General features: G+C 46.4%; 1 protein-coding gene across 1 annotated transcript in view; it reads left to right on the top strand.

Moving 5' to 3' along the window:
• Positions 1 to 24,419, top strand: part of LOC124596372 — a 76,480-nt gene that overhangs the window by 50,872 nt on the left and 1,189 nt on the right. The gene's annotated exons all lie outside the window — the stretch shown is intronic.

Here is a 24,419-nt window from a genome sequence, read left to right as displayed (position 1 = left end):
TTTTCACTGTAAATTGGGACCAGAAGCATCAGGCAAAGAAAAACTCTCCCTCCCTCTCTCTCTTTCCGTCTCTCTCTACCTCACACACAAACATATATTGTGCGGATAAAATATATGTGTATACATCGTGTGCAATGAGGCCTTCGTACTTAAACACACACTCACAAAACTGCGACAAACGGTTCATAAAAATATCCGCTGCCTGATGCACTGAAGGACGTCGACGTTCGACGTTCCACCACATCGTGACTGTGCTCTGCTCAGCCACCTCGTGCCGTTCGCATCGGCTCACACCCTAGGCACTCGCTGCAGTGAGGGCCGAGTTCGAAGCCGTGTTGTGACAGGGCATTGTTCGACCACTGTGCAGCTCACGGTCTTCTGCCTTGCACTTTTTCCCAAATTCCATCTGCAGGATTTTAGCTATGCCTTGGCGGGCTCAGTTTACCAAAACTGACCACGTTAAGGTGTTTACATAGATTCCTGTGGTGCCCAAAGACTTTCAAAACACGGAAAATATCACGCCCTTTGAGCGTCGAAAGCTTGTACATGACGATCGGCCTGTGGAATGCTGCCCAGATCGAGTAGCATATACTTGATGGCGCTTACAAAGTGTATCGTGGTGTTCTGCATATCTCTATGACATAATATTCTATCCGAAATAACCCTAAGTCCACCGCCGCCACCTAACGACCAATTTTCGGCTCCTGATTATCCCCTCAAAAAGTATATTTGGGATCACTGAAACTCAGTTTGTAGGGTATTAAATCACGTCTACAGGACATATGCCACTCGATCTTTAAGAAGCCTAAAGAAGCACAAAGACTTTCGCCGCTATCTTGTCCTGATAAATTTCCATGGGCGCCACCTGCACAATGCCTCCATGGTACTGGAACCACCGACTGCCGTGCCGCGCTACTCGGCGCTGTCTCGAAGGTGAGGGCACCCGCGATCTGCACGGAAGCAATGGAGAAAAGTTTTACCGAGTCCAAACGTAGCCCTACTGAAGCGACACTACTCATTCACGCTGTGCAGATGCTGTACCTGCCGTTGTCGTGTACGCCACCCCAGACCGCCATCAGCGCTGTGCTTCAAGAATCCTTCGGCGGTAGATGACAACCACCGAATTTCTTCTTGCGGAAGCTGTCAGAGTCACGATGTGGCCGGAGTGCTTACGACTTAGTGTTCGAAGCAGTGGAATACTTTCGCCTATCTGTAGAGGCCTATCTGTTCGTCATTTTCACCGACCAAAGGCCGTTACCTACGCGTCTTGAAACAACAACACCAAGTGAATGCCATGCCAATTCTGGCAGTTGTAGTTCTTGTTGTAGTTCTTGAGAGACATCCGCCATATTTCTGGAATTAACATAATCGCTGGCTGCTTCTCCAGCGTTTGTGCCCGATGTGTCTCATACTGTAAACTTTGAGGTTGTCACCCAAGAACGAGAGAGTGACACACAACTGGGCAGCGTCCGCCACAGCACTTTCATTGTCCTACAACTAGAGCTAACGCCAATTCCTAGCTCTGTCCACAAAATTTTGTGCGATGTTTCAAAAGGCACACACCGTCCATTGCTCTTAGTGAAGTGCTTCCGACTAACACAGTCGTGGACTGTCACAAACCTGTATCAACATCTCTCTGTCGGTCAGGGCTGCCCGTTTCGTCTGGCTACAACTACCGAAAGACTGCCATCAATGATCACGCACGTGCACTGCATGACACTTAGCCAAAGTAGGGAGGCACTCCCTTCACTCGTCATTGCCTTTCCCGAAGTGATACGCTGGTCTGCACACCTCCAAGTGGACTTAGTGAGTCCACTCATGCCCTCTCCCAAGGAAAGCGTTATCTGTTGACGATGGTACACCTCTCCACAATCTGGCTGGAGGCAATGCCCTATAGAAGACAACACTGCTGTGACCATCGCCGCCGCCTTCGTCGACACATGGATAGTGCATTTTGGCTGCCTCTGTCACGTCGCAATGGATCACGGCTGCCAGTTTGACAGTGCTCAATTCACAAGCATCGCCCAACTATGTGACCTGCAGTTACACAGCACTACTAGCTACCACATGGTGTCTAATGGCACGGTCAAATGACTCAATTGATTACTGAAAGCCTTGATAACTTGCCACGAAGCCAACTTGATGGAAGTACTGGCAGTGGTGATGCTCAGGCTGTGAGTAACTCTGGAAGAAGACATTACCGCTTGACCGCAATTCCTGGTGATTTTTTGAAGGAGCTAGCACTACCCCACGATGCATCAGCTTCTCCACTTACAGAACGTCTGTGCGCAAACACGCCGACACGGCACGGCACCGGCGTAGTGTTCACACATGTCAACCTACGGCACTGTATGCATGACACGGTTTGTCTTCGACAGTCCTACTCGGGGCCACACTTTGTTATTGGTCGTGGTGAGGGAGCTCGATATTGAGTGCAACAGTAAGTTGAAGAAGGTGTCAATTGACTGAGTCTAGTCGGCTCGCAGCCTCACCACTCCTGCCGCCATTCCCTTCTTCGACCTTGAAGGAGACTTGGCAACAGACAAAGCTCCCTTCACCACAGAACCCACACCAGGGGCCACCAACGAGGCACACATGCCACCCCCAGCCGTCATCGCGCTGCAGCTGCACCACACCTTACCCAGCCGGCCGGCAAAGGTGCCGAGACTGTGCCCTCTACAGGCCCCTGGGTCAGCCCCGCCACAACCGGCACCGGGCATTGTCCAGCCACTGCACCCATTTCAAACGTCCATGTTGCGTCAGAATGACACCCCAGCCGTCGCCTGCTTTAGACACCCTGTCAATACTGAGCAGCCACATTCGTACATCGTCTCCAATAGAGCTCTGGTAAACACCTCAAACATAACGGGCTATTTATCCGCTGCAGCTCGTGGGCTTGCGTTCGCCTCCCTGTGCCTCTGCCGCGTCGGGCTTCGAGTGTATATGAACTTCCGCGTAGATTTCCCACGTCCTTTCCCGTCGAGCTCCAGACGTCTCCCTCCACGTCGTCTGGCTTATCTGTCTGAGTACTGGGAACCACATTCACGCAATTACGTTGTACTCGCGTGAGTACGGGCACGTTGCGCCATCTCCGCGCTCCCACTGTGCCGAAGTGTCGAGTCGAGATGGAGTTCCGCAAAGTGTTTCCGCGACTGAGCACCTCAGTGAACTTTCAACAGTGCAGCTCGGGAATGTTTTATTTCTTTACCCTCTATGATCAGTGATTTCTCGGGTGACATGTTTTGGATCAGCTCACGGCCTGCAGGCCGGCCACTCGTTATCACAGGCAATCCACAGACGGCGTTGCCGCCAGCCAGCTCTGCTGGGACACTCCCTCCGTGCGCCTGGCAGGACTCGCGTGCTGACCCCAAATGCCACCGCCCAGTCACATCTGAGAGGCCATATCGCCATTGCGATCCCGCTGACGTCACAACGCAGCTCGCGGAACCGACACACCTGTCACACAAGCCTGTGCTGCCTCGCCTTTTCCGAGCACCGCTCTTCGTTTTTCGTTTGCCGCAGCCCCTGCCACACTGTTGCAGGTCCAATTTCAGCACGTTGAAGGTGTCGCCACTGGCGGCAACCTTGTGTGAGTGCTCTGGAAAGCTAATCATTTGCATATCACAGCATCTTCTTCCTGTCGGTTAAATTTCGCGTCTGTAGCACGTCATCTTCGTAGTGCAGCAATTTTAATGTCCATATGCGGACCTGAAAATAATGTCGAAATTTCGGGCGACTTTGACACAGGATTCCACTACATCGCTGTTTTCTTCGATTGCACCAGTACTTCGACAGCCACACAATCGTTTCAATCTGAAGCGTCGAATGGGTCTGATGCGCTTTGTGTAGGAGCATATGTGCTGCTTTTCCCAGACGTTTCTCTCTCAGTGCTAGAAAGAACTTGTTGTTCAAAACTTATTGGTAGCTCCCACCTATGAGAACTATGGGACACAATGAGTAATTATTACATCGTGACCATACCAAACTACGACCACAGCATTTTCTTCAGCACTGGCCACTAATCAAAGTGGTTGTGGTTCCGTGTGTTTCCACTACAATCACTACACTACATATTATTCATGAAACGCGCCATCCATGTCTCACACATTGTCACTGCAGTCGAGAAGAAAGCCTCTTTCATGCTGGTATCACGTTGTATGCGAGCTGCTCACCTTAGTGCAAGTCAGTGTACGCTTTCCTCTGCTGATGGTTCTCTTTGGCCTAGGGGCGATAGGCATTATATGAGCAGTGTGGTATCCGTGGGATCAAGGGGAATTATTACGAACGTGAGGCGTGTGATCGCATTAAAGATATCAAAGTGAATATAGTACAGTTACTTAACAAAGAAGACACAAAACGATACAATGAGTAATCTTAACAGAATGTGAATAATGTCTGACTGAAAGTATTGAGACACCTACCAGTGGACATCAGGGTGGTGTGGTGTGTGTTTTCCCTCGCGTTTATGCCAGCTTGAACTCTGCTGTGGACACATTCCGTGATTTATCTGAATGTTTTTGAGGTGTGTCACCTCATCCGAGAGAGGCTACCGTTGCATTTAACGGAGTGGTACGCTGGGTTGTAGGGCCAGGTCCACGATCTAGCTCACGACAAAGATGTTCCATTAGTTTCAGGTCAGGACTGTGGGTAGGAACGTTTTCCTTGTATTTTTTCTTGACCTCTATCGCGAGTTTTCACGGGTTCCTCGTGTTAATTATTGGATTTGATAACTTAAGGGTAAAGAATGTCCGGATGTCCATTCTGTCATCACACGTGGTCCTCTCCTCCTCTCCCCAGTCCCTTAGGACAAAATTTGTGTAGCCCATCTGCCTGTGTCTAGTGTTTTCCCTTGTGAAAGTGTGCGAAAATTTACTGAATCTTTGTAAATCGCGTAACTCAATCGGGTCGTGGGTTGCAGTACACTCTTCACTTAGTCGGATATGGAAAGTCACCATAAAACCACAGTCAGGCCGGTTGGTACATCGCGCTTCTCGTTAATCCGCCAGGCGAAACCAGTACAGGATGACGCGTCTCCCAGAATCAGGAGGTAGCGTCCTAGCACACACTACTGTCTGGTTGGTTCTCTCTGTAAGGATGTTACGCTGCACAAATCACTGCTTCACAGACGCTGCTTTATGATGATATAATTGTTGTGTATTGTATACAATACACAATGAAGTGTTCGTATCCTTTCATATAAGGGGAACATACACTCACCACGGAAACATCTCCATACCATAACACCACCTCCTCGATTTCTTCACTGTAGTTGCTACATGTGATACAAGGTAACATCCCCTACACATTTTCTGAACTCGGATACTTCAAAATAGTACTATCTTGGCACCCACTATCCAATGGCGTCACTATGCACAACAGTCCAAGTGTTGAAGCCTTGAGCTGTCTGGTATTCTGCCGGATGTCGGCGTCGTACTTGCACGATTATTCGACAGCGTGACACTTTACCTTCATCAGAGGCTACCTGAGACTGTCGAGCGGAACGGGTCCAGTATTTATACCTACTGTCTTCGTCCTCCCTGGTGGGTACCGTGTGTTCTGTATGCAGTCCGCTACCGCATCCAGCGTCTTCAGATGTTCCCTATTTTGGTGCGTCCGCCCACGCTCTGTCATTCTGTTTTCTGTCCGTTACGCCCGTTACGATTCCGGGTGATCGCTCAGACGTCCGCTCCCGCTAGAAACGTTCTTAGGCCTTCCCCACTGCGTGGCAGTCCAGTTCCATGGAGGCAAACAGTCAGATACCTAGGCGTTTCACTTGACAGACGTTTAATGTGGCAGCAGCACATTTCAGAAATTCTGTGCAAAGGAATAGTACGGCTGAGAGAACGGTATCCAGTCTTTAACCCAAACAGGTTACTATCCCTTACCTGGGCACCATCGTCTATAAATGCCTGGTTCATCCATTACTTGAGTATGCAGCGGTCGTCTGGGGTAATGCCGCAAACAGAACAGATCCCATGAGGCAACTCTACATCTTCGAAGGGACTATCCGACCCAGAAACTCTATGACTTAGCCAGCTTGCAATAGCTACAGGTAAGCATCCATGCTACAGCAACAGAACTCTACAAGAAATGTGCACGGTCCCACAATAAAGCTATTCGCATCTTGGGGCAAAGGCTTCATTGTCGATAAGGAATCAGGTGACCAGACTTATTGAGATAATAATAACGACAACCGTAATCTGAAGGCAAACAATAACGCTGTTCTAAAGAGCAACCTATGGTGAGCTCTGCTGAAAAAGTAGATCAAAATCTCTAAACAGAAATTGCAACCAAATCAAGTAGAGTAGAAATACACAGCACCATCGATCAAGAAGGATGGGCGCCAATCACTGATACTTGTAAAACAGCAACACAGGAGTCGTACCGGAAAAGCAGAGAAGCGACTTTTGTCCATTGCACCATGCCGAGTGCTCGTTTTTCGTCCTCGGTCCAGCGCACCGTTCTGTCCGGTGGTTTCCCTCTTTGCCTGCGGTGGGGCTCTACTTATTCCCTCTGATTACCCCTGCCAAGAGTAGCGTCCTGAGAAGATCAGCTACAGTCTGGTGCACCTGATGCTCTCCCTCAGGTTCGTTCCCAAGTCCACAACCTCAGTTCTTCATTTAGTGGAGTGCTGCAGCTGCCCCCTTTGCAGTTTCAGCAGATCCAGTATACTGTCAGGGGCTCTACTGAGTTGGTTCGTAGTGTCCCGATTCAAAAGATTTTCCATCGCCTTTTTCTCTCTTACAACGCCATCCCTGTATTTAGGGGTTAGGGTCCTGTGCCAGAGCCTTTGTTCCATGAGAGTTCATGCAATGAATGTCCATTGACCTAGTTTTTTGACCAATGTATGGCATGCCAAATTGGCGAAATATATTACAAATTTCTCGTTTTTGTGTGTCAGATCACTTCCTCTTTTCCTAGTAGTCCTCTTATTTTGGTAGGTGGACAGAACACACACTCGATGTCAAGCTTCCTGAGAACCCTGCTGATTTTGACACACATAGATCCCACACAGGACAGCAATGCAACCGTTTTTTCCTTTTCTTGCCCTTCTGTTTAGCCGTGTACGCCTTCTTGCAGAGCACTGATCATGGAATATCTGTTTCTGCTGCCAAACCATCTGGGCCTAACAAGGCGTGTACCCTGTGAACTAATGTGGACAAATGTCTTCAGAACATTCGTATCTGCTAGTTTGCAGGTATAAAACAGTGTATGTAGGTCTGGGACACACATTATAGCCAAATGAACCATCTGTTCTTCTTCTGGCAAGTGCATCCAGAAATGGGAACTACCCATCTTTTCCAGTTCCATGGTGAACCTAAAATTTGGATGGCGCGAGTTAAGATGTTCCAAAAATCCATTTAGCCTCTACCTACCATGAGGCCAGATCACAAAGCTATCATCCTCATACCTGGAGAAGCATCTGGGTTTGTGTCTACCCACTCTTAATCCCGCTTTTTCAAATTTATCCATGATGATATTCAAAATCTCTGGAGACCGAGAGCGCATGCGTACACGTTCTGTCTGTTTAAAATATTGGCCCCCGTACAGAAAATAAGGCGAGGTCGCCCAACAGAGCATCATCAAATTAGTCTTCAGTCAGTCCCAAACGAGTCTAGCAGTGGCCACCTGGTGAACTGGGATACCATGTTAAAACTAACTGTTATATCATATTCTATAATACGTAGTTGCTTGGGACATTGGATAAGTCTTCCAAGTTGCAGATGCTGTGAAATACTCCCCAATGTCTGGCGACAGCGGAGTCTTCAAGTTCTTTGTTGCTGCGTATGCTGAGGTGCCAATGTTGCTGTCAGCTGGGCGCAGTGGCACCCCTTCTTTGTGTACTATCGGCAGCCCATATAGTCTAGGTGGAGCTGCCACTAGCGATCGTAGCTGTTTGATGACCTTGTCGAGAATATGGGCTTCCTTCAAGGCTGTTGTGCTCTTCTTATCCACTTTGTCCAGATGTTTAAACTCCAAACATCAATATTCAAGGCCCTTCAGAAGCTGACGCACTCCATCATATTCAGTCTGCTGAAAACGACTGTGGAATTCTCCTTGTCTGCTGGCAACTACAGGATGACGCCGCCAGCCTGGAGTCTCTTGAGTGCAAACCTCTCAGCACATGACATTTTTAATTTTGTAGATTATGTCTTCATGAGTGCCCCGAAGGTAGCACGGCGAAACAAAGCCAACAATCATTTAAAAACATCGTTATTTACTCACACGAAGTGATGAGTGCTATACACAAGGGATTTCTAATTAATTCCGTATTCAAAGTTCAAATGGTTCAAATGGCTCTAAGCACTACGGGAATTAACATCTGAGGTCATCAGTCCCCTAGACTTAGAACTATTTAAACCTAACTAACCTAAGAACAGCACACACATCCATGGCCGAGGCAGGATTCGAACCTGCGGCCGTAGCAGCAGCAGCGGAGTTCCGGACTGAAGCGCCTAGAACCGCTCGGCTGCAGCGATCGGCCGTATTCAAAGATTTCCAATGACGTAAAGTGTGAAGTTTAGAGGTAGCTGTAGATGTTTAACGGTGAGGCATTCGTCTTGGCACACTCAGCTAGAGGCCAAGACCCCTCCTCACCAGTTGAGACGAATGCCATACACAGGTGAAGATGTAAAGGCTCTCTGGCCACCGCATCTAGCCTATGGCGCAAATCACGAATACGCTCTCTTAAAAGTGTAACGGTCATCCGACGTCTCACATTGTTCACCGCACTGGGATTAATGCGAGGCATCATCCTGGCGAAAAGCAGTCTCAGGTAGCACCTCATGACGATAGATGACCATGTTGTCGATTAATCGTGCATGAACGAGGCTGATACCTGGCAGCATCTCTAACACCTGAAGATGTGAAGTGATCGCTTGGAAAACATGAAAAATTATTCCATTAGTGCTGCTTGGTGTTGACTACAGGGATTTGTCGCTACCGATGAGCTGCTATACCACTGTAACCCATTCCCTGCATCACCCTACGCACAGTCAGTGTGCTAGTGGAACTGCTGGTAGCACTCTGGAACTCACTTGTGACTTACTTACCTCATTTCACATCATTTTACAACCACCCCATCCCCCACAGCGCTCGACAGTCACAGGCTGTCAATACGGGAGGTCTGTTTGGGTAGGCAAACTGGCACAGTTTTGGTGTCCTTACGCCACCAGTGAAGTCATTGATGACGTCGTTTATGACATTATGGGAATTCCTCCCTCCTCTCTCAAATGACAAAGTTCAATGACCCTATGTCTAAAATGGCGGCATATTCAACTTTTGCCGGAAATTCGAAACCTAGCAGGGATTTCCTGTACTCCTGTGTAAGTAGGACTGTTGTCCCCACTAGAAGAGACACATAGAAGTTCATTATTAGAAGAGACAGAATGTACATGCAATGAAGTAGCTCAAAAATGAATGTATGCGCAGGTGAACAATGCACGTTCTTGGGAGGGAGGGAGGGACGGAGGGAGGGAGACGACTCCCTTCACAAGAGCCACCATTATAACGGGGTACCTCGTGTGATGCAGAACTGTAGACCGACGCAATGGACGAGATACTACGACGTACTACAAGGAGTATTCAATGTGCGGTGCAGGTATCTGGATACAATACCCGAACTGTATAGGGTGCAGCGCAGGACATAACATAGAGTACTTGTGCTCTGGAAGACGCGATACCCCACCCACAATGCGCCTCTCTCTGACGTTGAATGCGTGAACTGTTCAGTATCATCCCATATAAAATATGCCGAGTTTCTACTATATTGCAATAGCTGAGTGTAAAGTTGGGAGCCCCTCATATAGTGAACTGTTCTCCTAGAAATGTATGTATCTTCAGCTACAATTCATCTGCATGCTTCTGCCCATTGGTAAATGTTTCGATTTCCTCCCTGTGAGAAATGTCTTCAACGCTTCCTCATCTCGATTTCTCGACATTTAAAGAACTACGTTGTCATTTGATTTCTGTGATATTAACCATACAAGGAGACAGAAAAAATGCCGCACTTGGAGGTCGGCGTATTCAGATTCAAGAGGTAAGTTTATCTGGCAAAACCAGATTGAGTGCATTTTGAAAAAGGTTGCAATCAAGGAGATGGCAACGCTGTCACATCTTGCAGCGCGTTGGAATGTACACAGGAACGTGTGTTACTCAATGCTGGCTTACCAGCCATCGTAGCTCACCAAATAGATTGCTAGAACCTCAAACCCGACATACACCATTGAGCTGTAGTTCGAATCCTCTTCAGGTTCGCTTTCATATTTTATACGATCGTTCCGTAGGTCTCGTCGTTTATGAGCAGGACATTATTTTGTCCCATGATAATAGCCTGTCGCACGACATTGCGGTCCATTAAACTGCGTGCATGGGTATAGTAGCTGCACAGTGCACAACCGTAACTGATCCTGTCAAGTTCATGTCGGGTGCTTCCCAATGAAGTACATAAATGATGAATATGTGAGTACACAATCAATACCTTCACTACGTGATAACAACGGTGAAGTCACTGATGACAGTGCCACTCAAGCAGAGTTATTAAACACTGTTTTCCGAAACTCCTTCACCAAAGAAGATGAAGTAAATATTCCTGAATTCCAATCAACAGCAACTGCCAAGATGGGAAACGTCGAAGTAGATATCCTCGGTGTAACAAAGCAGCTTATATCACTTATTGTATACCAGTAAGGTTCCTCTCAGAGTATACTGATAAAGTAGCTCCATATTTAGCAATTATATACAACCTCTCGCTCACAGAGAGATACTTACCTAAAGACTGGAAAATTGCTCAAGTCACACCAATACCCACAAAGGGAAGTAGGAGTAATCCGCTGAATTACAGACCTGTATCACTAACGTCGATTTCCAGTAGCGTTTTAGAACACATACTGTATTCGAACATTATGGAGTATCTGGAAGAAAACGATTTATTGACATATAGTCAGCACGGATACAGAAAATATCGTTCTTGTGAAACACAACTAACTCTTCATACTCATGAAATAATAAGTGCCATCGACAGGGGATGTCAAATTGATTCCATATTTTTAGATTTCCAGAAGGCTTTCGACACCGTTCCTCAAAGCGTCTTCTAATCAAACTGCGTGCCTACGGTGTATCGCCTCAGTTGTGCGACTGGATTCATGATTTCCTGTCAAAAAAGTCATACTTCGTGGTAATAGACAGAAAGTCATCGAGTAAAAAGAATTAATATCCGGCGTTCCCCAAGGAAGTGTTATAGGCCCTCTATTGTTCCTGATCTATATTAACGACATAGGAGACAATCTGAGTAGCCGTCTTAGATTGTTTGCAGATGATGCTGTCATCTACCGTCTTGTAAAGTCATCAGATGATCAAAACGACTTGCAAAATGATTTAGATAAGATATCTGAATGGTCCGAAAGGTGGCAATTGACCCTGATTAAAGAAAAGCGCGAAGGTATTCACATGAGTACTAAAAGAATTCAGCTAAATTTCGGTTATAAGTCACACAAATCTGAGGGCTGTAAATTCAACTAAATACTTAGGTATTACAATTACAAATAACCTAAATGGGAACGATCACATAGATAATATTATGCGTAGAGCAAACCGAAGACTGCGATTCATTGGCAGAACACTTAGAAGGTGCAACAGGTCTACCAAAGAGACTGCTTACACTACGCTCGTCCGCGCTATTCTGGAGTACTGCTGAGCGGTGTGGGATACGCATCAGGTGGGACTGACGGATGACATCGAAAAAGTACAAAGAAGGGCAGCTCGTTTTGTATTATCGCGAAATAGGGGAGATAGTGTCACAGACATGATACGTGAATTGGAGTGGCAATCATTAAAACAAAGGCGTTTTTCGTTGCGACAGGATCTTCTCATGAAATTTCAATCAACAGTTTTCTCCTCCGATTGCGAAAACATTCTGTTGGTATCCATCTACATAGAGAGAAATGATCATCACTATAAAATAAGAGAAATCAGGGCTCGCATCGAAAAATTTAAGTGCTCGTTTTTCCCGCGTGCCGTGCGAGAGCGGAACGGTAGAGAGACAGCATGAAGGTGGTTCATTGATTCTCTGCCAGGCACTTTATTGTGAATAGCAGAGTAATCACGTAGATGTAGACGTAGATACGCTTGGTGCAATTAGCATCCGAAGCCTTGCTGCTGCCTCTCGCCTGTACGCTGCACAGCACCCTCGAAGGCGTCGGCCCGATAAGAATGTTTTTGGTCACGTGGAGCAGGGCCATCGGAAAGAAGATAATCTTCGTCGCGAAGTAATGGACACAGATCGTCCGACGACTAGACGTACTTCACAAAAAGAGAACGCGATTCTCGAAACATTTCCCCAACATCCTCGGCCATGTCTACTGATATTGTGAAGCACTTCCAGATATCTCAAAAACTGGTGGTTGAAGTGTAGCACTATGAAGAACTGCTTCCACATCGTTACAAATTACCAACATTATCGGCCAGAAGACCGCATTTGACTAGTATAATTTTGTGACTCGCTATTGCACCAAGTGGAAGATAACGAACATTTTCTAAATAACGTTATGTAGAATGATGAATCCAGCGTCGCTCGTGGAGATGTTTCCCGCCTCCACGCCAGCCGGTATTGGTTGGAACACAATCTACATGTCCGGTAGGTTTGAGGTACGCTTTGGCATAAAACTATTGGCTGGAATTGTGGGAGGAGTGGTTTTAGGCCCTTACCTGTTGCCAGATAAATTGAATGCACTTCTGTATAGTCCGTTTCTTTGTAATACTTTGATTGACGCACTAGAAAAGTTCCACTTGGGGTTCGACAGCAACTGTGGTTTCATCATGACTGTACACCACCACGCTTTGGAATGAACGACCATAACAATTTAAATACCAGGAAAATGGATTGGTTATGGAGGCTCAGTGTTCTAGCTTCCATGTTCTCCAGACACTTAAAGGAACAAGTTTACAGTATTCCACATATGGATGAAAAACCTAATAGCTCCTGTGCATGCCTCATCGGCAATGGCTGATGCGAGTCTGCGTAGGGTCCAGTAAAGTATGATCCAACGAGAAGCAAACTATTTACAAATGCAAGGTGGTAGCCTTGAACATCTTCTCCAAAGTGAATGTTGCTCATACGTGCACGTATCAGTTCTGTGGAAGTAAACCTGGATGTCAAACGTGCAGAATCGAATCGTTGTTCAAAAAATGTTAAAATGTATGTGAAATCTTATGGGACTTAACTGCTAAGCTCATCAGTCCCTAAGCTTACACACTACTTAACCTAAATTATCCTACGGATAAACACACACACCCATGCCCGAGGGAGGACTCGAACATCCACCGGGACCAGCCGCACAGTCCATGAGTGCAGCGCCTTAGACTGCTCGATCCCACGCTCGAATCGTTGTGCGTAGTGTAACGTGCAAACTAGTCTAGCCTACCTATTCTGTATTTTGTACCTCAGTGGATACAGACGCTGTTATTGTATCCACTGTTATTTTATATTGGCTGCATTTGTGTCGTGGATGAAACTAAGTGGTCGTTTACAAGCGTAAGAAGTTCTTGTTATATCTTCCAGTTTAAATAAAGATAACAGTATTAGAAATAAATATGCTAATTGTGTCATTGTGGAGGTATCAGTTGGGTACTATTTTGTGCTTTAACTGAAAAAGTTTGCCACAAACGCGACTTGAACACCGGTGAGTTTCGTTACCATTCCCCAAAACATTGCCTCGTCTTACTGAGCTAATAGCACAGCTCCGGCGAAGTGTATAGTTCATGCCACCTGTTCGTAGCCACATTGCATGCAGTACAGCTTTGCCAGAGGCCCGTTTCGCAAATGGTACTTCTGTTGAACCTGTTGGTAGAACTAGGTTTTGTTACAGGCACTTTTATCTTGAAATGGCATGAGGAATGACATGAAGACCTCCAAGTGCGACATTTTTTCTTTCCCCTTTACGTTTTAGTGAACACTTTAAATATTTTTTAATGAAATGAAACACAAGTTACAGAGAGAAATAGTAATTTACTTTCACATGTTTAAAAACTTTTGTTTACCATACTAGGATACAGAAATGTACATTAACAAGCATGTAATTCTGTAGCCAATTGAGGTAGCGTTGATATTTGTGCATCGTACATGCTGCATACTGATGCATATTATGCATCAAAATTCGTACCGTAGGTTTACTCTAAAGTGCTCTTGAGATGCAAGCTCTGTAAGCTTATGCCAGGCACTTGCAAAATATCCTTATATATATGGGCACTCAAACACCATTCCCTGAACTAGCACACAGCAGGTGCTGACAAATGAATGAACTGTTGTCTTGTTGTATATTTACACTCTTCTTGGAAAATTTCCCATGCACACTGTATGACAATCTAGTAATCTGCAGGAGTTTGAGCCTTGAGCATACCAGTTATTTACATTGAATTCTGCCATAATTAATACCACTCATAATCTGGAAACATCACTTCCATGTCACTAAACTGTGGATTTCCCAAAATCACCGTTACGTTTAACTTATTATCTGAGGAGATAGATACAACTATTCTTTCCCTGTCACTCGCATTGAAATCGTACGTTGGAGTGAATAACACCAATTTCATTGATGCGTTGTACAGGCGCTGTTGATAATGGGAACGCTAAGTCCAGCAACCGTTCTTCACGCTGAATGATTTCTACTAAGGTGTATCAAGTGCGCTATGTAATCGTGACAGCTAAATGATTGGTATATATTTTGGATACAATAAAATGAAATGAAATGACCGTATGGCATTGTTGGCCGGGAGGCCCGAGTTGGGGGAGTTCGGCTGCCGTATTGCAAGTACTTTTTAGTTGATGCCACTTCGGCGACTTGCGAGTCAATGACGATGAAATGATGATGAAGGAGACACAACACCCAGTCCCCTGCCGAGAATCGAACCCGCGCCGCCTGCGTGGTAGGCGGGACCGCTACCGCTACGCTACGGAGGCGGACACTGGAAACTTACAGTCTGGAAAAGGTTCAATGACCGACTCTGATACACACATAAAAAAAAGTTTTCCATCATCACGGTTCCGAGAAATCCGGAACCTGTAAACAAAATTGGAGTAGAGATCAACATAAACATCATTGTCGACCTACTTATTGCTCATGAAAACCACACATTGCATGTTGTACCACCATACAGTGAGACTTTCAGAGGTGGTGCTCCAGATTGCTGTACACACTGGTACCTCTAATATCCAATAGCACGTCCTCTTGCAATGGTGAATTCCTGTATTCGTCGTAGCATACTATCTAGTGTTGGGACTGTTGGTCCATATTGTCCCACTCCTCAACGGCGATTCGGCGTAGATATCTCAGAGGGGTTGGTGGGTCACGTCGTCCATAAACAACCCTTTTCAATCTATCCCAGGCTTGTTCAATACGGTTCAAGTCTAAAGAACATGCTGCACACTCTAGTCGAGCGATGAAGTCATCCTGAAGGAAGTAATTCACAAGATTTGCATGATGAGGGCGCGAATTGTCGTCCATGAAGATGAATGCCTCGCATATATGCTGCCGATATGGTTGTACTATCGGTCGGAGGATGGCATTCACGTACCGTACAGCCGTTACGGCACCTTCCGTGACCACCAGCGGTGTACGTCAGGCCCACGTAATGCCACTCCCAAACAGCAGCTTCCGCTTGACTGTGTGTCTAAGGCATTCAGCCTGACCACCTCCGACGATTGCCTGATTGAAGGCATATGCGACAGTCATCGGTAAAGAGAACGTAATCCCAATTCTCAGCGGTCCATTCGGCGTGTTGTTGTGCCCATCTGTACCACGCTGCATGGTGTCGTGATTGCGAAAATGGACCTTGCCACAGACGTCGGGAGCGAAGTTGCGCGCACGATGCAGCTTATTACACACAGTTTGTGTCGTAACACGAGGTCCTGCGGCTGCACGGAAAGCATTAGTCAAGATGGTGGTGTTGCTGTCGTTGATCCTCCGAGAAATAATCCCTTGGGCGGCTTGAGCGAGGCATGTCATCTTCAGTTCCTGTGTCTCTGTATCTCCTCAATGTCCGAACAACATCGCTTTGGTTCACTCCGAGACTCCTCGACATTTCTCTTGTTGAGAGCCCTTCCTGGCACAAAGTAACAATGCGGACGCGATCGAACCGCGGTATTGGCCGTCTAGGCATGGTTCAACTACAGAAAACACGAGCCGAGTACATCATTCCTGGTGAAATGACGGGAACTGATCGGCTGTCGGATCCCGTCCGTCTAATAGGCGCTGCTCATGCCAGGTTATTTACATATTTGGGCGGGTTTAGTGACATATCTGAACAGCCAAAGGGACTGTGTGTGTGTGTGTGATACAATATCCACAGTCAAAGTCTAATTTCAGGAGTTCTGGGAACTGGGGTGATTCAAAACTTTTTTTGATGTCTGTATAGCAGGCACTGTATCATGGAGACGGTCTGTGTGATCACTTAGTCTTGCAGTAGAGGGCTATAATTGGCATGCTGGCTTGATTTCCACTCAAATGTGTTTTGGACCCACATCGAGGAGTGTGACTTCAGGCTGGCTTATTAAAAAACTGCTGCTGCTGCTCAAATGTATCAGTCATTGCATCAGATATATCAGAGAGCTGTCGAAGTGAGGGACAAATAAACAATCATGAAAAACACGTACATGTGCATATTCACATAATGCCTAATAAATATTTGGAGCTGGGACAGTGGGGTGTGGGAGTTAGTTTTTCCTTCTTGGAGGTGGTACACCTCCGATAACAATTCATGATACATCTGCCTTTCACTATGGAGAGTAGGGCACAATATTGGGCCCACTTGGTAGCTAGTAGGTCTCAACGCTGTGGATGTGTGTTGGGTTTTGACGATCACAGTTCCATGGGAATTAGAAAAACTAATTTTGATTGTGTCCATATCATCAGATAAACCATCTCGGATTATGACTTCATCGAAGACATAATGGATTTTAAACTGAAAACCGTGCACCTTAGTACCCATAGGGTGACATCATAGAAATACTGTCACCCCGCTGACATAATAGGAATACTGTTACCCCATCTCGACAGTAAATTTAATATTGTAATGGACACCATTCATATGATCGACGAAGTGCTGTTGTGTATCTTCACCATGAGGCCATATCAGGAAGGTGTCATCAACGTATTGTAGAAATTAAGATGGCCATAATGTCGCAGTTTGCACAGCCTGCTCCTCAAAGTGCTCCATGAAGAAATTTGCGACTGCTGGAGACATTGGTAATCCCAAGCCAGGAGGCCAGCTTGGTCATTCAGTGTACCGGAAATCAACACACAATGATCGTTACTTGAACGCCAATAGTTTCCACCACCCTGTACACAAGAAAGCTGACCTGAACACGCTGGTTCATAGTGCGAAGATTATCTCTGACGACGACCACCTACAGTCTGAATTGCGGAACTTGAAACGTGTTTTCGGGGAAAATGGATAAAGCAAAAGAGACATCGAAAACGCTTTCAAGGGCCACCGACGGAAGACTCCTGGTGAATCAGTAGAGGATGCCAAACGGACTGTATTCCTGCCGTATTGTGGAGCAACTAGCAGTAAGTTAGGACGTCTGCTGCAGAAACATGGGCTAAGACCAGTGTTCCGACCCGCCTCCAAGATACGAAATATGTTCTGCCCTGTGAAAGACGACATTGCTCTTCGAGTGTCCGGTGTGTATGGTGTACCCTGTGGCAGCATGTATATTGGACAAACAGTTGGCACGGTTGCGGAGCGTTGTACTGAGCACAAGCGCCATATAAAGCAAAGGGAGCTTGACAAGTCGGCCATAGTGGAGCATTGCCTAGAAAACGGACATAAAATACAGTTTGAAAATACAGAAGTGTTGGCTCATGCTTCTACATATTTGGACTCCATTATAGAGGAAGCGGCCAAGATTCGCTTAAACAACAACAATTTCAACAGAGACCAGAGATACACAGTCAGCAGGGCACAAGGGCGGGCGTTGGACATCGAAAGAAATCAAAGACAGATGCGCGACGCGGGAGCGGCAGTTTCAAACGTGGCGCCTGAACCTGGCGCCACCTGACGTCACCGGTGCTGCCACGGGCAATACCTCCGCTCGCTGCCCGGGTCGACTTAGGCGCGCGCGCCACATTGGGTCGATCTGATTGGCTGCTGATGATGTCATCATGCCTACATAAGCGAGAAACCGTAGCAGCCCCGGTAATCAGTGAACTCCTGACGACGATGGCGGAGATGGCCATCGAGAGCTCGAGGATTTTATTCGGATTGACGCGGCTGGAAAACCGAGAAAGTTTTATTCGAGAGTAGCCATGTATGAAAGTGAAACATGGATGATAAATAGTTCATACAAGAAGAGAATGGAAGCTTTAGAAGTGTGGCTCTGCAGAAGAATTCTGAAGATTAGATGGGTAGAACACGTAACTAGTGATGAGGTAATGAACAGAATTGTGGAGGAGAGGAATTTGTGGCACAACATATCTGGAAGAATGGATCGGTTGGTAGTACATACCCTGAGGCATCAAGGAATCACTAATTTAATAATGGAGCGCAGTGTGGAGGGTAAAATTGTAGACGGAGACAAAGAGATGAATACACTAAGCACATTCAGAAGTATGTAGGTTGCAGCAGTTACTTATAGCTGAAGAAGCTTGCACAGCATAGAGTAGCATGGAGAATTGCATCAAACCAGTCTCTGGACTGAAGACAACAACAACAACAGGCTATCGCATTGTCCTGCTTGAACTGCCCGAGTCAGTCGAAATGCGCAGTGGACATTAATGGACGCAGGTGATCAGACAGGATGCTTACGTGTCGCTTGTCACAGTGGTAGCTAGACGCATCTGGAGTCAGTCCTATTGCACACGCCCCACACCACTACATAGCCTCCACCAGCTTGAACAGTCCCCTGCTAAAACGTAGGGTTCATGGATTGAGACTCGCCCGACCACGCAACATGTTTCTAATCATCAAAAGTCCAATGTCGGTGCTGACAGGCCGAGCCGAGGCGTAAAGCTTTGTGTCGTGCAGTGATCAAGGGTACACGAGAGGGCCTTCGGCTCCTATAGACCATATAGATGATGTTTCATTGAATGGTTCACATGCTGACACTTGTTGATGGTACAGCACTGAAATCTGCTGCGATTAGCGGAAGAATTGCACTTCCGTCAGGTTGAACGATTCTCTTCTGTCGTCGTTGGTCCCGTTCTTGCAGATTCTTTTTCCGGCCGAAGCGATGTCAGGGATTTCACATTTAACCGGATTCCTGATAGTCACTGTACACTCATGGAATGGTCCTATGGGAAGATATCTATGTCATCGCTACCTCGGATATGCTGTGTCCCATCGCTCGTGGGCCGACTGTAACACCACGTTCAGACTCTCTTGAATCGTGATAATCTGCCATTGTAGCAGCAGTAATCGATCTAAGCCGACCACAGAGCCGTATTCTCCTGTTTAGGTATGTTTGTATTTGTACGCCTATATCTATACCCGTTTCTTTGGCACTTTACTGTATAATACTGATAATTTGGGTGATGAAAAATGCACTGGTGACACATATAGGAACATTTCACCTACTTGAATATAAAATTTCTATCACACGAAGATGTACATACAGCGAAAATCAGCCTTAGTTAAAAAAATTATACAGTCAGCAATTAAAAGAATGTGAGGGTTGCTGTGGTACAGCTGGCTGAGAATCCTTGGTTATGAATCCACTACTACAACTACTTGGAAGCCTACTGCAATCAGAAATTGCAATGACACCTATTATTTGAACCTTCTACTACTATTTCCACTACTAGTAATACTACACCATATCTATTTGTCACGTCTTTTTCAAATCTGTGATTCGACTTGTAAATAAATTGAAGTGGTTAAATTCTTAAATGTTGATGCTACATGTCTGCTGCGTGTAAGAACGATGAGTTGAAAATAGTTTTGGGGTTGCATTAGCGCCCGTTAAATAACTACCATCCATTCTATACACAGATTTTTGTAATGAATTTTACAAGTTTAGTACCTGAACCTATTTTTATCTTGACTTCAGAGTCAGTGCACAAGTGTCCACTATCAGGAGGACGAATTTGCTCTTTTGACTTTTAAATTTCCAAGAAGAACCTTTATGTGAGAGTTACAGGTTCTGTTCAACCTAGGTGAAGTTTGACTCCCTGTCACTTGCGTTACAGTATACGTGTGCTTCCTGAACTTTATTGGTTTCCTGCCATTTTAACTTGAGTCATGTGGGGTGTGACTATAGTGCTGTCTCAACAGCATACTGGCACTGAAAACTGGAACTTCGCTACTCCACTTTACGTATGCACCTCACGTGTGATGCGTGTGGCTTGTGGTACACCACCAGACAAGCTGCGGGGTCATAAAATGGCGTGGTTTGCCAATACGTCTTACCTACATCACAGAAGTCTCTTTCTACATGGCGTGGTACGGTGGCTGTTTGGTAGCAGACCAAATTCTTCTGAGGTGGACTGTGCATGCAGACAGCTTCCAGACCTGTCTCGTGTCAGAAGACTCTTTCCGTCCTCTGACATGTTGTTAAATAGAGATACAATTGTTCCTACTATACAGTACAAAATATACAGTTTAGACTTACGATGCTGGATGACATTAAGAGATCAAAAAGACAAACAGATGTTCAAAGCAAGGGGAATGTGATTGACTTAGGTCAGGAAGGATGGAATTACACAGTGACCTGTCTGCTATACATAGCCCTACAGATCTCACAGGCAAGTCATTTCCCTTTGTCGTAGCATCTTAGAGTTTGACATCATAGTACACCTGCGCCGGTATGCAATGGCATGGATTCTGATTTCACACTAAGGTTGCACCGGTATCCTAGATATCTTATCTTGGTTTCTGATTTCATAGAGCAGTGACAGTACACCCTGGTCGTCATCTTGTATTCCAGGGCATCAATCTTGCATTCTCACTAAGTCTGCACCAGTATACTACACTCCTGGAAATGGGAAAAAGAACACATTGACACCGGTGTGTCAGACCCACCATACTTGCTCCGGACACTGCGAGAGGGCTGTACAAGCAATGATCACACGCACGGCACAGCGGACACACCAGGAACCGCGGTGTTGGCCGCCGAATGGCGCTAGCTGCGCAGCATTTGTGCACCGCCGCCGTCAGTGTCAGCCAGTTTGCCGTGGCATACGGAGCTCCATCGCAGTCTTTAATACTGGTATCATGCCGCGACAGCGTGGACGTGAACCGTATGTGCAGTTGACGGACTTTGAGCGAGGGCGTATAGTGGGCATGCGGGAGGCCGGGTGGACGTACCGCCGAATTGCTCAACACGTGGGGCGTGAGGTCTCCACAGTACATCGATGTTGTCGCCAGTGGTCGGCGGAAGGTGCACGTGCCCGTCGACCTGGGACCGGACCGCAGCGACGCACGGATGCACGCCAAGACCGTAGGATCCTACGCAGTGCCGTAGGGGACCGCACCGCCACTTCCCAGCAAATTAGGGACACTGTTGCTCCTGGGGTGTCGGCGAGGACCATTCGCAACCGTCTCCATGAAGGTGGGCTACGGTCCCGCACACCGTTAGGCCGTCTTCCGCTCACACCCCAACATCCAGTGGTGTCGCGACAGGCGTGAATGGAGGGACGAATGGAGACGTGTCGTCTTCAGCGATGAGAGTCGCTTCTGCCTTGGTGCCAATGATGGTCGTATGCGTGTTTGGCGCCGTGCAGGTGAGCGCCACAATCAGGACTGCATACGACCGAGGCACACAGGGCCAACACCCGGCATCATGGTGTGGGGAGCGATCTCCTACACTGGCCGTATACCACTGGTGATCGTCGAGGGGACACTGAATAGTGCACGGTACATCCAAACCGTCATCGAACCCATCGTTCTACCATTCCTAGACCGGCAAGGGAACTTGCTGTTCCAACAGGACAATGCACGTCCGCATGTATCCCGTGCCATCCAACGTGCTCTAGAAGGTGTAAGTCAACTACCCTGGCCAGCAAGATCTCCGGATCTGTCCCCCATTGAGCATGTTTGGGAGTGGATGAAACGTCGTCTCACGCGGTCTGCACGTCCAGCACGAACGCTGGTCCAACTGAGGCGCCAGGTGGAAATGGCATGGCAAGCCGTTCCACAGGACTACATCCAGTATCTCTACGATCGTCTCCATGGGAGAATAGCAGCCTGCATTGCTGCGAAAGGTGGATATACACTGTTCTAGTGCCGACGTTGTGCATGCTCTGTTGCCTGTGTCTATGTGCCTGTGGTTCTGTCAGTGTGATCATGTGATGTATCTGACCCCAGGAATGTATCAATAAAGTTTCCCGTTCCTGGGACAATGAATTCACGGTGTTCTTATTTCAATTTCCAGGAGTGTATGTCTCACATTAAGTTGCCTTAGAGACAGGTGCAGTGTTCTAGTTCTTGCATTCTGACATCACAAAGCAAGTATGGCGTGGTCGCCTTGTTCAATATCCAGCTTGAATTTTTGCCAAATTATACTTAGCACAACAATCCTACCAACAAAGGAGTAGGAGAAAACACCACCAATTTTTGAGTTTCCCGGAAAAATTTCAATAGCCCACCGTTTTATACATAGGGCAATTGACCATTGTTAGAGAGATGAGGGAGAATGTCTTGATGTCATCGATGACGTCATCAATGACCTAAGATCACCCACACGCCCACTACCTATCTACTTCACTGGTCTTGGTTGGACTGTTATTCTTCAATATTTTCCCGATCTGTAGTGGAACACATTAGGGGCAATTACTTTAACCGATGTGATTTTGGTTGAAGATCACGGTCGTTACCATTAAGAAACGAATGCAGCCAACGGATTTAAACTGCCTGACTGCCGAAGCTAATAAGGTTTTGTTAACGATTGGCTAGCAAAGACGGACAAAGCGCCAACATCATGTAAGAAGCTGCCACATGTGCGGCCTTGAGGTCGTCTGTCAGGCTTCCGCCACCCCAGCAATGAACACTTGCTGCGTTGCCAGGTCATCAGCTAGGACTGTGTGGGTGGACGTTACTGTGGCGATGTCTTCCACATTCAGCCAGAGATCCTCTCAGACAAGCGTGTCAACTTGTGTGACAGCTGCGCCACACCGGCCAGTGCGTGACCCAGTTGGTTTTGGATAGTTGTTAAAAGACGTTCGCCCTTCGTTGAATTGCTGGTCCACCCGAATGTACTTTCTTAACATTCACGACACCTTTCGTGCAGTTTCCTAACGTTCGCGACACCTTTCGTACAAGTCTAGCTATGTTGCTGATGATTTTAAAATGGTGTCAAATTCCACAATTAGAGAAATCGATTCCTTAATCGCTGTTCTTGTAATTAATACGTCAGCACTTCTGGTATCAAAGACACTCTTAACTCTCACCGCCGCTGCTGGTGTTCTGTTGACTACATACTGTTGCCCTGAGCGTAGTGCTTAGACGAGGTGTGTCACCTCATTGATACTGTGAGCCAAACTGCAGGGCTCTACCTGATCCCACTCCTGAGGAAGAAACTCGGAGGCCTTAGGACATGGACGCACTTTATAACTGCAAAGAGCACACTCTACTGGGATATCCATACGTTGAAGTGTATACCGGAAATCGCTGGCCTGTTCCTTCGACTGGTATCTAGTCAATCGAAGACGAGTGCGATCTGTGTGGTCAGCAACTTTTTCGTTGCAGCAACTGTTACGGTACATAAATAGCTGTATTGCTGCATTCTATTCTGAACTCTCAAACTGAGTGGTCGTTTAGATTTGTGCAGTTTTACATAATGCCTGTTGCTGATTGTGAGGAGGTGGGTGACAGGAATGCGACAACTAGTCTGTTGAGGTTTGTGGTCTAGATCACAGTGGTGTGCGCCATGCTAAAAACGCTACCGTTAATGTCTCCATACGCGCAGAATACATAAGTTAAAAAAAAATCATTCATTCCGAAAACAGTGATGTTTCCAGAATAATATGTCTTAAATTCTTCCTTTGTCTTGCCACGAAATTTCTAGCTGTTGGAAAATTAGGTTATTAATTCTGGTTACGTGCGTGTACCAAGTGATATGCGTTTTTATTCGGGGAAAACAAATCGTATCATCAAGGTTCAAAACAATGCTGTAGGGATCGGATGACTAATGCTGTAAATGGAAAAAGTGCATGAAAACCGTGTGAAATATAGAAGCTGGGAACACATGTCCTCGTAATCGAGAAACTAAGGAGGTTTAAGTGAATAAGATACGACATGTATGGTTATTAATATACTACATTACTAGTTATCACTACAAATAATGTATTCCTGCTGATACGTGTGCTCTATACACTACCATTTTATTCATATACTAACTGAATGCAAACAGCGAAACACCACACGACAAAACTGGCAACGAAGTCTACTATTGGGGCCACATCTTCTGGAAGGCCATTACCACCGATCAC

Source organism: Schistocerca americana, chromosome 2, assembly GCF_021461395.2.
Source record: "Schistocerca americana isolate TAMUIC-IGC-003095 chromosome 2, iqSchAmer2.1, whole genome shotgun sequence".
NCBI lineage: Eukaryota > Metazoa > Arthropoda > Insecta > Orthoptera > Acrididae > Schistocerca > Schistocerca americana.
The sequence above is the reverse complement of the archived record's forward strand: the minus strand, read 5'-3'. Positions and strand labels throughout refer to the sequence as shown.